This window comes from Rhinatrema bivittatum, chromosome 7 (genome assembly GCF_901001135.1).
Source record: "Rhinatrema bivittatum chromosome 7, aRhiBiv1.1, whole genome shotgun sequence".
Lineage (NCBI taxonomy): Eukaryota > Metazoa > Chordata > Amphibia > Gymnophiona > Rhinatrematidae > Rhinatrema > Rhinatrema bivittatum.
The window spans coordinates 209,688,806-209,702,896 of record NC_042621.1 but is presented as its reverse complement, the minus strand read 5'-3'; the positions used below and the strand labels follow the sequence as shown (position 1 = coordinate 209,702,896).

The following is a 14,091-nucleotide window of genomic DNA, read 5'->3' as shown; positions in this document are numbered from 1 at the left end:
AGTGACAGAAAAATACTTCCATTCCTTTGTGGTAGAAAAATTTATTTATTTATTTATTTTTAATTTTTATATACCGATGTTCTTGTATGAAATACAAATCACTCCGGTTTTATATATAACAGTGAAATGCCCCAAAAAAGGGAGGGGCTTTACATAGAACATTAGAGCAATAAAGCAATGTACAAATTACAAATTAAACATAGTATAGTGTAAATACAAGAAACGTATGAACTCAAAATCATAGTGCAGTTAAAAAAAAAGTCATAATAGGATAATTCAATGAAGTATCCCCTAATTGGGTTTATCATAGCATCTAGGCAGCATTAAGTATCTGGGAAGGCTTGGCGGAAAAGCCAGGTTTTTAGCTTTTTTTTGAACTCCTGATGACTTGGTTCAAGTCTTAGATCGGGGGGGAGCACGTTCCATTGGTGGGGGCCTGCTGAAGATAGTGCTCGTTTGCTCAAAGATGATTTTACCGGTGGGACATACAATGTGCTTTTGTATGCGCTTCTAATTGGTCTGGAAGATATGTGAGGTTGAAGTTGTGTGCTTAACATGATAGGAGCAAGTTTGTGTGTCGCTTTGTGGACGATTGTGAGAACTTTGTAGAGTATCCTGTGTTTAATAGGGAGCCAGTGGAGGTTACGAAGGATTGGAGTGATATGTTCTCTTTTGTTAGAGTTTGTGAGGATTCTGGCAGCGGCGTTCTGTACCATCTGTAAGGGTTTGATAGAATTTGTGGGGAGACCGAGTAGAAGGGAGTTGCAATAATCGAGCTTGGATAGCATGATGGATTGGAGTACTAGCCGGAAGTCAGTGAAGTGGAGGAGGGGTTTTAGCTTTCTGAGGACTTGCAGTTTGTAAAAGCAGTCCTTTGTGGTAGTATTTATAAACTTTTTTAGGTTAAGATTGTTGTCTAGCCAGGCTCCAAGATCCCTGACATCAGGTGAGAACGTGCTATTTGAGTTTATTGATTGAGAGGAGCTTGATGAGATGGTGAGGGGGTCATGGGAGATAATGAGCATTTCATTTTTATTGGCATTCAATACTAAGTTGAGGCTAGAGAGTAAGTCTTTAATTGGCTGAAGGCAGTCATTCCAGTAGGTAATAGTTTTTTGAAGGGATTCTGTAATCGGGAGAAGGATTTGTATGTCATCCGCATAGAGGTAATGGGTGAGCTTAAGGTTTGCGAGTAGGTGGCAGAGAGGGAGGAGGTAGATATTGAAGAGGGTGGGTGAAAGTGAAGATCCTTGAGGGACTCATTGATCTGTAAGGACTGGATGAGATTCATTGTTGTTTATCCTGACTTTATAGAATCTGTTGCTCAAGAAGGACTGAAACCAACTGAGAGCTGAGCCTTTGATGCCTATGTTGGCTAGTTGGTCTATAAGTATATATAGTGTGTTTTACCATGTCAAACGCTGCAGACAAATCAAGAAGAACAAGCAGGTAGGATTGTTTTTTCTCCAGGTTAACGAGGATGGTGTCTGTGAGAGATAGTAAGAGAGATTCAATGTTTAGGAATTTGCGGAAGCCGTACTGAGCCGAGGACAGAATGTTATGATCTTCAAGATATTCTGACAGTTGCTTGTCTTATCAAAACATTTCTGTTCTCTCTACAAGGTCATTGCAACCTCCTCTTTAACTGGGTAAAGATGTACACAGCTCCCTCCTGACCCAATGGACAGGGGCATTCTGCCTACTAGAAGGCTCAAACCAAAACTGTAAAAACTTCACAAAAACTGCAAGAATCCTTCTGTTCTCTCTTGTCCCTCTAATCCACTTTTGGGGACCTGGCAGAGCAGTGTTTCTCCCTTCTGTGCTAAACTGTGGGCCTAACTTGGAAAGCACACTGAACTCACTCCTTTTCCCTCAAAATCAAATCTACACTACCACATTCTAACTAGGGCTAACCCCATCTAATGGACTAGGAGATCATCACTCATTGGCAAGCCTCTGGAGGAGGGGCCTATATAGGAATACTGTCTCTACCTAAGATGGCATTAATCTTAAGTACCGGGAGCTAGGGCAATCTAGAGGCTGAGAAGAGGGTTGTCACATGCATATTTATTTCATATATTATATATATTATAAATATACATACATACAGTATGTATTAACATTTTGATATTCTGAATTTATATATTTTATAACAGAGTATTAATAAAATCAGTTTAAAAGATATTTATGAGACTAATACATTAGTGTTCCAGATGATTTGGTTTAGAAGTCTATGTTTAGGAACACTTTAGTTTATTTGTTTGTGTCCATGTTGTTGTGTTGACAGAGAAGTATGTGGACCCCTTGCCTGAGGGGGAGTTGGCGCTACATGAGAGGGTAAACCCCCACAGGTCCCCACCATTGGGAGGCGAGGCTGACCTGATGCAAGGGTCGGCTGAAGCTTCACCAATACCAACCCTGTTCCCCGTGGGTTGAGCCTTTAGATGCATGGGGCCGGCTGGTCTTAGGTGGACCCTTGTGAAGATGGTAGAATCGTCGATATTCAGTCCAAGGTAGGAAGCCAGAGAGTCGCCGATAGCCAGTCCAGAGTCAGTAGCCAGAGAGTTGCTGATAGCCAGTTCAGAGACAGAAGCCAGAAGTAGGGGTGTGTATTCGTTTTCGCCGTATTGGCGATCTGCAACATATATTGCACTATTCGTAGTATTCGTGGGGAAGCGAAACGTATCGCGATTCCCCACGAATACACAAATCTTTCCCCCGAATTATACGGCCACCTAAATACAAATTTAAACAAGCCCCCCACCCTCCTGAACCCCCCAAGACTTACCAAAACTCCCTGGTGGTCCAGCGGGGGGTCCGGGAACTATCCCCTGCACTCACACCCTCGTTGCTGGTTTCATCATGGCGCTGATAGCCTTTGTCACAGGGGCTACCGGTGCCATTGGTCAGCCCCTGTCACAGGGCCATTGGCGCCATCTTGTGCTCCTACCATGTGACAGGGGCTGACCAATGGCACCGGTAGCCCCTGTGACATAGTATGGGCAAAGGCTATCGGCACCATTTTGAGTACTGGCATCGGACGGCCGGCGTGCAGGAGGTCGCTCCGGGACCCCCGTTGCACCCACAGGGACTTTTGGCCAGCTTGGGGGGGCCTCCTGACCCCCACAAGACTTGCTAAAAGTCCAGCGGGGGTCCAGGAGCGACCTCCTGCACGCCGGCCGTCCGATGCCAGTACTGAAAATGGTGCCGATCGCCTTTGCCATCACTATGTCACAGGTACTGATGGTCGGCCCCTGTGACATATTGAGGGCAAAGGCGATCGGCGCCATTTTGAGTACTGGCATCGGATGGCCGGCGTGCAGGTCGCTCCCGGACCCCCGCTGGACTTTTGGAAAGTCTTGTGGGGGTCAGGAGGCCCCCCCAAGCTGGCCAAAAGTTCCTTTTGGGTGCAACGGGGGTCCCGGAGCGAACGCGCGGGGAATCACGTGTCGCCGCGTCACTCCGACGTGACGCCGACGTCACGTGCTCCTCGCAAAGGAGTTCAGAAATGGCGTCCTGACTCCCCGCTGGACCACCAGGGAGTTTTGGTAAGTCTTGGGGGGGGGATTAAGGAGGGTGAGGGGTTTAAATTTGTATTTGCACGTATGGACATAGACTCAACTTATGGAATTCTCCATATGTCCATATTGACCGAAATTGACCCCCCCTTTCGACTTATGGACTTATGAACATAAACTTTTGGTCTGCACATCCCTAGAATGCACCCCTAAGGAGGACACAACATATGGGGGTTTGTCGGCAGTGTCCATGCCAGGTGTGCCAGTGGCGTACTGCCACATATGCTAGTGGAATGCTGCTGCATTCGGGCTTCTTGCATCGGACCGGCCCAGAGGTGAGAGTGGCAGTCCATGGGGGTAGCCCTCTGTCCACCAAGCTTAACAGTGGGTTTTTGAAAATTGCTACAGTATATGTTATTGAATTGTCAAAAGGTTTTACTTGAATTAAGTTCACTTAACGTGGGTAAATATCTTTTGAAAATTGCTATGATTGTATGATACACTTATATCCATAAATCCTTTGAAAATTACCTCCATATGTGTCTTTTAAAATAGCATCTTATGCAAGTGTTGGCCCTACCTCTGCACACCCTTATACAGCCTCTATTTTACACAAGTATATATACACTTGTTAGCAGTTTTGAAAATCAGAAGATCTTGTATGTGAAGCATACATGTGTACATGCTGTATGTTTCACATAGCTTATTATTTTGAAAATTTACCCCATAGCATAATTCTGGCAATATTATATTAAAAATTTAAATTTAAAAATATAAAAAACAATGAAAAATAAACGTTCTTAATATATTCCTACATTTTTATGCATTGATTGTTGATGGGAATTTTTGTTGCACTGTTGTTTCTGTAGTTTGACTAATAACATTTTAATCTCCAAGTTATATTTAATGTTAATAAATAACTTTCTAAGTGTGTCACAAAATACAAGATTGACTCTTTTAATGTTCATTTTTGGTGGAATACTGTATGTTTTATATTATAAATATGAAATAATAGTTGCATTCTCATATAATAGAATTGCTAGCTGATTACAAATGTGAAAATCCATTGACTACTATTTCAAAGTATGATCGGGTGGTTTTATTTACTCATATATAGACATGTTTAATGTCTTGCTGACACTAATTTCATTTGTTTTTCAGATTCTGTGCGATCTTACATTTTCTTGTTTTGTTACATGCTTCTGTATACTTAAAAATTCAATAAAAATACTTGAATTAAAAAAAAGATCAACTGTGAGAAGGATATAGAGTGGCATTTATCAGAAATGAATATCTTTATGTTTTGGAAAAGATTGCAGAAATGCAAGCTAAGCACAAAACTGTAGGACAATGAGTGTAAAATACTCATCAAGTATAAAATACCAGTAGTATTTTACACTTGTTCAGTTGCCCAAGATGAAACTGAAGATTCCAGATATTTGCTAACATAACATGGGGAATGGCTGCCTCTGTCATATTTGATGGGGTTTCCCAATAATTCAAATGTATTGGTCAGAGATATTGTCTTGAATTTGCAGGATATCTAAATTTCCTTGACCTTATCCTAATTTTGCTAAGCTTACCAATTGAGAGCAATCTCCTGATTGCTAAAAATATTATACTTCAAAAGTGTAGCTTCTTGTGGTGGCAAAGCTCATAGTAGCAGGGCATTTGAACTTTCCTGTTAAACTGTCTTTAGAGTCAAAGTATCATTTAATATAGTATAGCAATAAAAATATATATATTTATGCTGTCATCTAAAGGAGACTGCTTACACAGATGGTTGAAAAAAGTTATAAAATTCTATGTATGCCTAAAGGATGTTTTTTCTCTAATTTACATTTACTTGGATTATGAGGAACTGCCGAAGGACCTTGTGAGACTAGAAGACTGGGCAGCAGAAATTTAAAGTGGAAAAGTGCAAAGTGATGCCTATAAGGAAAAATCTCATCTAAAGATACACAATTTTGGGTTGCTTATTAAGAATCACCTCACAAGAAAAATAATTTGAAGTCCTTTTCAAACTACAATAAAGAGGAAATTTGCCCTACACCAATATGCAAATAGAGATCCGCCTCTCTCTATCTCTGTATTGAATTTGATCCCAGTCGGGATGAGAAACATGTAAATATAAATATACTGGAATAAGTTGCCAAATCGCATTCATGACACCTTACATATATAAAGTGCTGGCCCCACCCTGGCTCACCCCTAGAATGCCCCTTGTTTACATTTGTATATTTACGTACAAGCCCTATTTACACAAGTATATTTGAGGTCTATAAAATACATGTGCGGATGTTCATTTCTCAATTGAAATGTGCTACTAAAGTACGAACCACTTCTGTCTTTCCTTCAGTCACAATCATATCTATTTATACATGACATTTGTTTCCCATTTACCATAATGTGAAATTTAATCTGGTATGGATTACCATACCAAAGGCTTTATAAAAATTTTAGATTAACTATATCAGTTGTTTTACATATGTTGCTTACATTCTTGTGAAAAACTTAAATATTGGAAGAAAGTGATCTGAAATCTATTTTTCCTTTCATTTCCTTGCTCTCACCTCCATATGTTCATGTTTTCTCATCTTTTGTTCCAGAATTCCTCAAAAGAAATTGATTTTAATTTATGTATGTATTTATTTATTTACTTATTTACTTATTAAATTAAAAGTTTTATAGTCCACCCATACCAAACATGTTGTGCTAGGCGGTTTGAAATTAAAATATATAGCATTCTTAAAACAAAACAAAATGCAATATAAAGCACAATATCATAATCAAAATATTAATATAATGTTTCAAAATATTAATAGAAAGAACGACACCAGAGCTATCATGTTACCCAGTTACAGGAGGGAGATTCTTTGGCCACTCTTGGTTTTCAATTTACATCTCAGTTCATAGTGGTATTTTTAGTTCCTGATTATAACCCTTGAAATCAGTGCTACAGGTACCAGAATGCATCAAGATGGGTTTGTCAGTAACCCAGGACTGTTCTAGAATTGTAACTTGGCAGCTCTGTGACACTGCAGTTAATTGCCATTTCTATGACCAAGGCTTGAAAACAGATAAAGAGCATCATATTATATAGGCTTACACTATTGTGTTTTGTACCTGAAGGCTTAACAAAATAGCCCCAATCCTCATGGCTTCACTTAATTCAAGGCTGTACATCAGTTGTGGGAAACGAGGTGGACTCTGATTGTTTGGAGGAAGTACCTCAATATAAACTGTAGTGATGGAGTCCCTGCAAGGAGACAAAATTCACCAAATTGTTCAATAAATCCTGTTTAATTAAACACAGAAATAAAGTGCTGCATGGCTAATAATGTCAAAGAAAGTTTATTTTCTTCGGGGTCCATTTTCAGCCGCTGTGTGTCTCAGGTAGTTAGCCAGATACCTTTATCTGGCTAACTAGCAGGTTATATTCAGCATACCCAGCTATCTTAAAGATAACCAGGTAATTTTATTCTGCTATATTAAGGACAGGTCTGTGGACCAACCATTGTTAGCTGGATATGTTATCCAGCTAATGTTGCTTCTCCCCATAATGCTACACACTTATCTGGTTAAATTGTTATCTGGCTAGAATTTAAGTTTTAGACTTTAAGTTATCAGTCTAAATGGCTTTTGAATATCAACCTCCATTTTTTTAATCAATTAAAAAGTAAAAAACAGTGCAAAACTAGCAAAACTGCATATATTTACTAGAGATGTGAATCGTGTCCTCGATCGTCTTAATGATCGATTTCAGCTGGGAGGGGGAGGGAATCGTATTGTTGCCGTTTGGGTGTGTAAAGTATCATGAAAATCGTTAAAATCGTGAGCCGGCACACTAAAAATCCCTAAAACCCACCCCCGACCCTTTAAATTAAATCCCCCACCCTCCCGAACCCCCCCCCCAAATGCCTTAAATTACCTGGGGGTCCAGCGGCACACTAAAACACGGCACACTAAAACCCCCTAAAACCCCCTAAAACCCACCCCGACCCTTTAAATTAAATCCCCCACCCTCCCGAACCCCCTCCCCCAAATGCCTTAAATTACCTGGGGGTCCGTAGCGGCGGTCCGTAGCTTAAATTACCTCCGTAGCCTTAAATTACCTCCGTAGTGGCGGTCCGTAGCTAAATCGGGGGAAGGGGGAGAGCAGGAAAACCGGCACACTAAATCGTGTAGTCTTCAGCCGGCGCCATTTTGCAAAATGGCCGCCGCAAAATGGTTCAGCCATAGACCAAAACGATTCGACGCAGGAGGTCGTTCCGGACCCCCGCTGGACTTTTGGCAAGTCTTGTGGGGGTCAGGAGGCCCCCCCAAGCTGGCCAAAAGTTCCTGGGGGTCCAGCGGGGGTCCGGGAGCGATCTCCTGCCGCAAATCGTTTTCCGTACGGAAAATGGCGCCAGCCATACGCGTATGGCTGGCGCCATTGTCCGTACGGAAAATGGCGCCGGCAGGAGATCGACTGCAGGAGGTCATTCAGCGAGGGTTCCGGACCCCCGCTGAATGACCTCCTGCAGTCGATCTCCTGCCGGCGCCATTTTCCGTACGGAAAACGATTCGCGGCAGGAAATCGCTCCCGGACCCCCGCTGGACCCCCAGGAACTTTTGGCCAGCTTGGGGGGGCCTCCTGACCCCCACAAGACTTGCCAAAAGTCCAGCGGGGGTCCGGAACGACCTCCTGCGTCGAATCGTTTTGGTCTATGGCCGCCGCCATTTTGCAAAATGGCGCCGGCTGAAGACTACACGATTTAGTGTGCCGGTTTTCCTGCTCTCCCCCTTCCCCCGATTTAGCTACGGAACGCCGCTACGGAGGTAATTTAAGGCTACGGAGGTAATTTAAGCTACGGACCGCTGCTACGGACCCCCAGGTAATTTAAGGCATTTGATGGGGGATTTAATTTAAAGGGTCGGGGTGGGTTTTAGGGGGTTTTAGTGTGCCGCTGGACCCCCAGGTAACTTAAGGCATTTGGGGGGGTTCGGGAGGGTGGGGTATTTAATTTAAAGGGTCGGGGGTGGGTTTTAGGGTGTTTTAGTGTGCCGGTTTTCCTGCCCTCCCCCTTCCCCCGATTTACAATTTTTTGACGATAAATCGGGGGAATTGGTATTGTATCGTGGCCCTAACGATTTTTGAAGATTTAAAATATATCGGACGATATTTTAAATCATCAAAAAACGATTCACATCCCTAATATTTACAGATAAGGCCTTTTACAATGCTAGTAGGACACAAAGTGACTGGATATTATAGATATATTTGCAATTAATTATATACAATTTGTGTTATTGCATGATTCTTTAAGAAGGCAACGTTTCATGAATAGCCATGCAGAGGAATCTAGAACTACAAATCCATAGATTCAATGTAAGATTCAGCTGACCCTTTTTGACATGGAACTGTATGATCATTCTTTTCATGAAAATATGGTCATCTTTTGAAAGGAAAAAAATAGGTAGCAACACAAATTCTTCAAAGAAAAATGGTGTCAAATTTCTTCTCAGCTGTCTCTATAATACATTATATGGAAAAAAAGCACTAAGGATTACTGAAGCCTTGCTGTATATATACTTAAGAAGAGTACTTTTCAAAGACATTCCCACAGGTAAAACAGTGCTATATTTTTAGAACTGGCTTTTTTGAAAATTAGTTGTCTTATGTTCAGGTAAACATATATATACAGAGTGTTTAATGTATAACTTTACCCTGTTGGAATTTGCTCCAGCAGGGAGGGTTGCAGAGTAGGGATGTGCATTCATTTGTAATGAATGCCAAAAATGCAACAAGTGAGGCTATTATTGGTTTGATCCAAATGGAATGAAAATAAAATAGCCTCCTATAAAAATAAACAAAAATATTTCGTTATTTCTGTATTCATGGGATTTAAAAAAAAAAAAAAAAAAGGGCCTCTGGCAGCCCTGGCTGGTCCTTCCCAACAAAAACCCACCCTGGCTGGACCTGACACTTGGGCTTAGTGCCAGGTTGGTCTTAGGGCCAAAGCCTGACCAGGGGATGGGGCTGAGCTTCAGGCTCATGCCAGGTCCAGCACTAAACCTAGGCTTGAGCCTTGGGCCCAGCCTGTCATCAAAGCTTAGGCCTAGGCCAGGACCTAACACCAAGGCCTAGGTCCAGGCCAGGGCTGGAACCTAGCACCGAGGTCTAGGCTGGTGGAGGCCTGGTACTGAACCCCAGGCCCAGGCAAAAGCCAGAGCCCAATCTAGGCCTGATACCACGGCCTGGACCTGGGCTGGGCCAGTACTTAGGCCTTGGCCTAGGCCAGGATTGGATGCCAGGGCTGGGGCTTAACATCAAGGCCTAGTTCTGGGCTGACTCCAGGTCTAGCAGCCTCTGCACCAGGCCCAGGCAGTATTTTGAACTGGGAAGGCCAAGTCAGGAATGCCAGAGGCCTTTTTTATTATTATTGGTTCAGGCGGCTTTTTTGTTTATTTCAGGTTTTTGTTCTTGTTTAATATCTTTTTTCAGTTTGGCAAACAACTTAACTGAAAACAAACAAACAAATAAACATTATACAAACAGAATGAAAAAGAAAAAAAAATCCCTAAATGAAAAAATGAACTGGACTGAAATTTTAGGACTAGAGATCCCTATTGGAGATTGATTTGCATTTATGTGCCTAATTTTGATTTATCATCATGCAGATCACAATTGTTTGTGTTTCTGCTTTCTAGCATTCCACTGTTTTACTTTCTTTAACACGCAAATAACTAATAAAACAAAAAACAATGAAAAGAGAAAGAAAAATAGAAATGAAACAGAACATTTTCCTGTGCATACCCCTTATTGAAATTAATGGGTAAGATCCTTTCTTTTGCAGAGCAACCCTTGTAAATTCACATTATAATGTAAACTTGTAAGAATGTTTCTAAATGTAAGAATCATTTTTCCTGGTCAGATGAGTCTTGTAATGTAGACATGAAATCATGTTTCTACTATTTCTAATTAACTAGATTATTACAATTTAAATTCTGAATGCTTTAGAAATGAAGGTTACCTTTCTCAGTAAAAACTAAGAGGTCCATATTTAGCCACTAGGCAGCTTGGTAAGTTAGCTGGATAAACTTATCCAGCTAACTTGGCCTATATATTCAGACATGCCACTGAATATATCCAGCTATCCTAAAGTTAGCCAGATAAGACGGTAACTTTGAAACTGGTGAGTGGGCAAATATGTATTAGAGATGAGCTTCGTTTTTTTCTACCGGGTCGTTTTTTGAGTCGGACGCTTCGGGGTAAAGTTTGTTTTTCCTCGGTTAGTTTTTTGGGAAAACTAAACAGGGGAAAATGAAACTGGCCCAAAAAATGACGCGGGAAAATGAAACTAAAAAGAAAAAACCCACCCCAAGCATTAAAACTAACTTTAATACATTAAATACAACCCCCCACCACCATCCCGATCCCTCCCCAAGACTTACTAACATCCCTGGTGGTCCAGCGGGGTCCCGCGAGGGATTTCTCCCTCCATGCTGTCTGACTTTCGTGCCTGCCTCGATCAAAATGGCGCCAATAGCCTTTGCCCATACTATGTCACAGGGGCTACCGGTGCCATTGGTCAGCCCCTGTCACATGGCCATCAGCACCATCTTGTGCTCCTACCATGTGACAGAGGTTGACCAATGGCACCGGTAGCCCCTGTGACATAGTATGGGCAAAGGCTATTGGTGCCATTTTGATTACTGGCACCGACGGTCCGAGTGCAGGAGGTCGCTCCCGGACCCCCACTGGACCACCAGGGACTTTTGGCAAGTCTTGGGGGACCCTCTTGACCCCCACAAGACTTGACAAAAGTCCAGCAGGGGCTCTTCCTAAAAAATATTTTTTCAGATAAAATTTGTTAAAAGTATCAAGTCTTATTGAAAAATTATTCAGACCTACTTTGGAGTGTAGGTGTTGAAATTGAAAGTTTAACATTGCAAAAATCTTCAAAATGGATAGAAGAAATTAATAAAAAAAAACATTTCCACAGCGACAGAGCAACATTTTGTTCTTGATCAGTTTAATAATTGGGAGAATCGCTGTTCACAGTGGAGTTTATATATAACTTTAGGATAAGCCTACGGGACAACTAGACTTAGCCGAGTAAGTTACCTGGCTAATTCTGAATGTCTGAGTTAGGCAGATAACTTATCCGGCTAACTCAGCTCCCCCTAGGAACACCCCTAACGTAGCCAACCAAATTTTGGCCAGAAAACAAATTATCCAGCTAGAATTTACTTGGATAAGTGCCCAAATATTCATTTAGCTGAATAACTTCAGAGTAATCTGGCTAAATGGTTCTGAATAGGGTAATGAATATATGAAGACCAATGTAATTCTAGGGAAGTAAACATGCAAATAACACAATTTAACATTTTTGCTAAAAGAAAAACTCAAAACATCAAACAGCACTGTAATAGAAAATCCTTCTTTCCATCTAGTTCTGTTAGCAATCCCAAAATAACACAGTGGATCTATGATATTTGATCTCAGCATGCACAACTCTGATTCATTACAAAAAGGAGAACAAACAGTATAAAGTCCATCATAAAATCACCCCAATATATGTATTTCTTGTTCCATGTAGCAGTGATTTCAACAAGCAAAATACAATAAATGGATCTGCATGTGACCAGGGGAAAATATCAAACAATACGACCAACTGATGTCCAGCCAAGCAATAGTAGCAACCATAATTTCCAAAGAAGACTTAGGTATTGTGTACATTCTGCATCTAGCACAAACAGGGGTCTTTGGTCTTCCAATAAAATAGTATCATGCAGTGACAATGTTATGAGGGAAAGTCATTATGAGTAAAATCACCAGTTTTCTGATGGCAAATGTTAAACCATTTTTGTCTGTTATAAAGCACTGGTATATGAGTTTGCTGTTAATTCATTTCAACAAAACAAGTGTCTGGGATTCATTTGTGATTTTCTCAGGTAACAGATAAGAACTAAAACTGTATCTCTGATCGTGTAATTCACTTGAGATTAGAAAGAGGAATAAAAAGAGGGTGATTTCTGAGCTCATGCTAAATAAGCTCTGAATAGGTGTGTAAAATATTGTATTTGCAAAATTCAGAAGTGTTCTTGGTACACACACTTGTGCATCGCTACTATTCCTCAGATTCATTTGTTAGAAAAGCAAGTTGATCAACTTTAAAGAATGCCATGATATAAGAACATAAGAACATGCCATACTGGGTCAGACCAAGGGTCCATCAAGCCCAGCAACCTGTTTCCAACAGTGGCCAATCCAGGCCATAAGAACCTGGCAAGTACCCAAAAACTAAGTCTATTCCATGTTACCGTTGCTAGTAATCTTGTTGCAATGTAAACTGCCCACTGAGGCGTCAGTTTGAGTTCCTTGTAAACCGGTGTGATATGTATATTATACAGGAACATCGGTATATAAAAACCAAAAATAAATAAATAAATAAATAATAGCAGTGGCTATTTTCTAAGTCAACTTAATTAATAGCAGGTACTGGACTTCTCCTCCAAGAAATTATCTAATCCTTTTTTAAACACAGCTATACTAACTGAACTAACCACATCCTCTGGCAACAAATTCCAGAGTTTAATTGTGCGTTGAGTAAAAAAGAACTTTCTCTGATTAGTTTTAAATGTGCCCCATGCTAACTTCATGGGGGGCCCCCTAATCTTTCTATTATCTCAAAGACTAAATAACTGATTCACATCTACCTGTTCTAGACCTCTCATGATTTTAAACACATCTATCATATCCCCCCTCAGCCATCTCTTCTCCAAGCTGAAAAGTCCTAACATCTTTAGTCTTTACACAAGGGGAGCTGTTCCATTCCCCTTATCATTTTCATCGCCCTTCTCTGTACCTTCTACATCACAATTATATCTTTTTTGAGATGTGGCGACCAGAATTATACACAGTATTCAAGGTGGGGTCTCACCATGGAGAGATACAGAGGCATTATGACATTTTCCATTTTATTCACCATTCCCTTTCTAATAATTCCCAACATTCTGTTTGCTTTTTTGACTGCCGCAGCACACTGAACTGACAATTTCAATGTGTTATCCACTATGATGCCTAGATCTCTTTCTTGGGTGGTAGCACCTAATATGGAACCTAACATTGTGTTACTATAGCATGGATTATTTTTCCCTATATGCATCACCTTGCATTTATCCACATTAAATTTCATCTGTCATTTTGATGCCCAATTTTCCAGTCTCACAAGGTCTTCCTGCAATTTATCACAATCTGCTTGTGATTTAACTACTCTGAACAATTTTGTATCATCTGCAAATTTGATTATCTCACTCATCGTATTTCTTTCCAGATCATTTATAAATATATTGAAAAGTAAGGGTCCCTATACAGATCCCTGAGGCACTCCACTGCCCACTCCCTTCCACTGAGAAAATTGTCCATTTCTTGATTTCTTTCTTCATCTCCTTCTGTTTCACCAAATATTCTTCTCTGTGTTTCTCTTTTTAGAATCCTTTATATTTCTTGAATGCAGCTTTATTTGCCTTTATTTTATCAGCCACATCCTTTGAGAACCAGATCAGTTTCTTATTTCTTTTACTT

General features: G+C 40.8%; 1 protein-coding gene across 1 annotated transcript in view; it reads right to left on the bottom strand.

The window, feature by feature from the left end:
- The window catches only part of PCDH15 (protocadherin related 15), a 2,056,285-nt gene that overhangs the window by 872,350 nt on the left and 1,169,844 nt on the right, over nt 1-14,091 (bottom strand). The window lies entirely within an intron of this gene.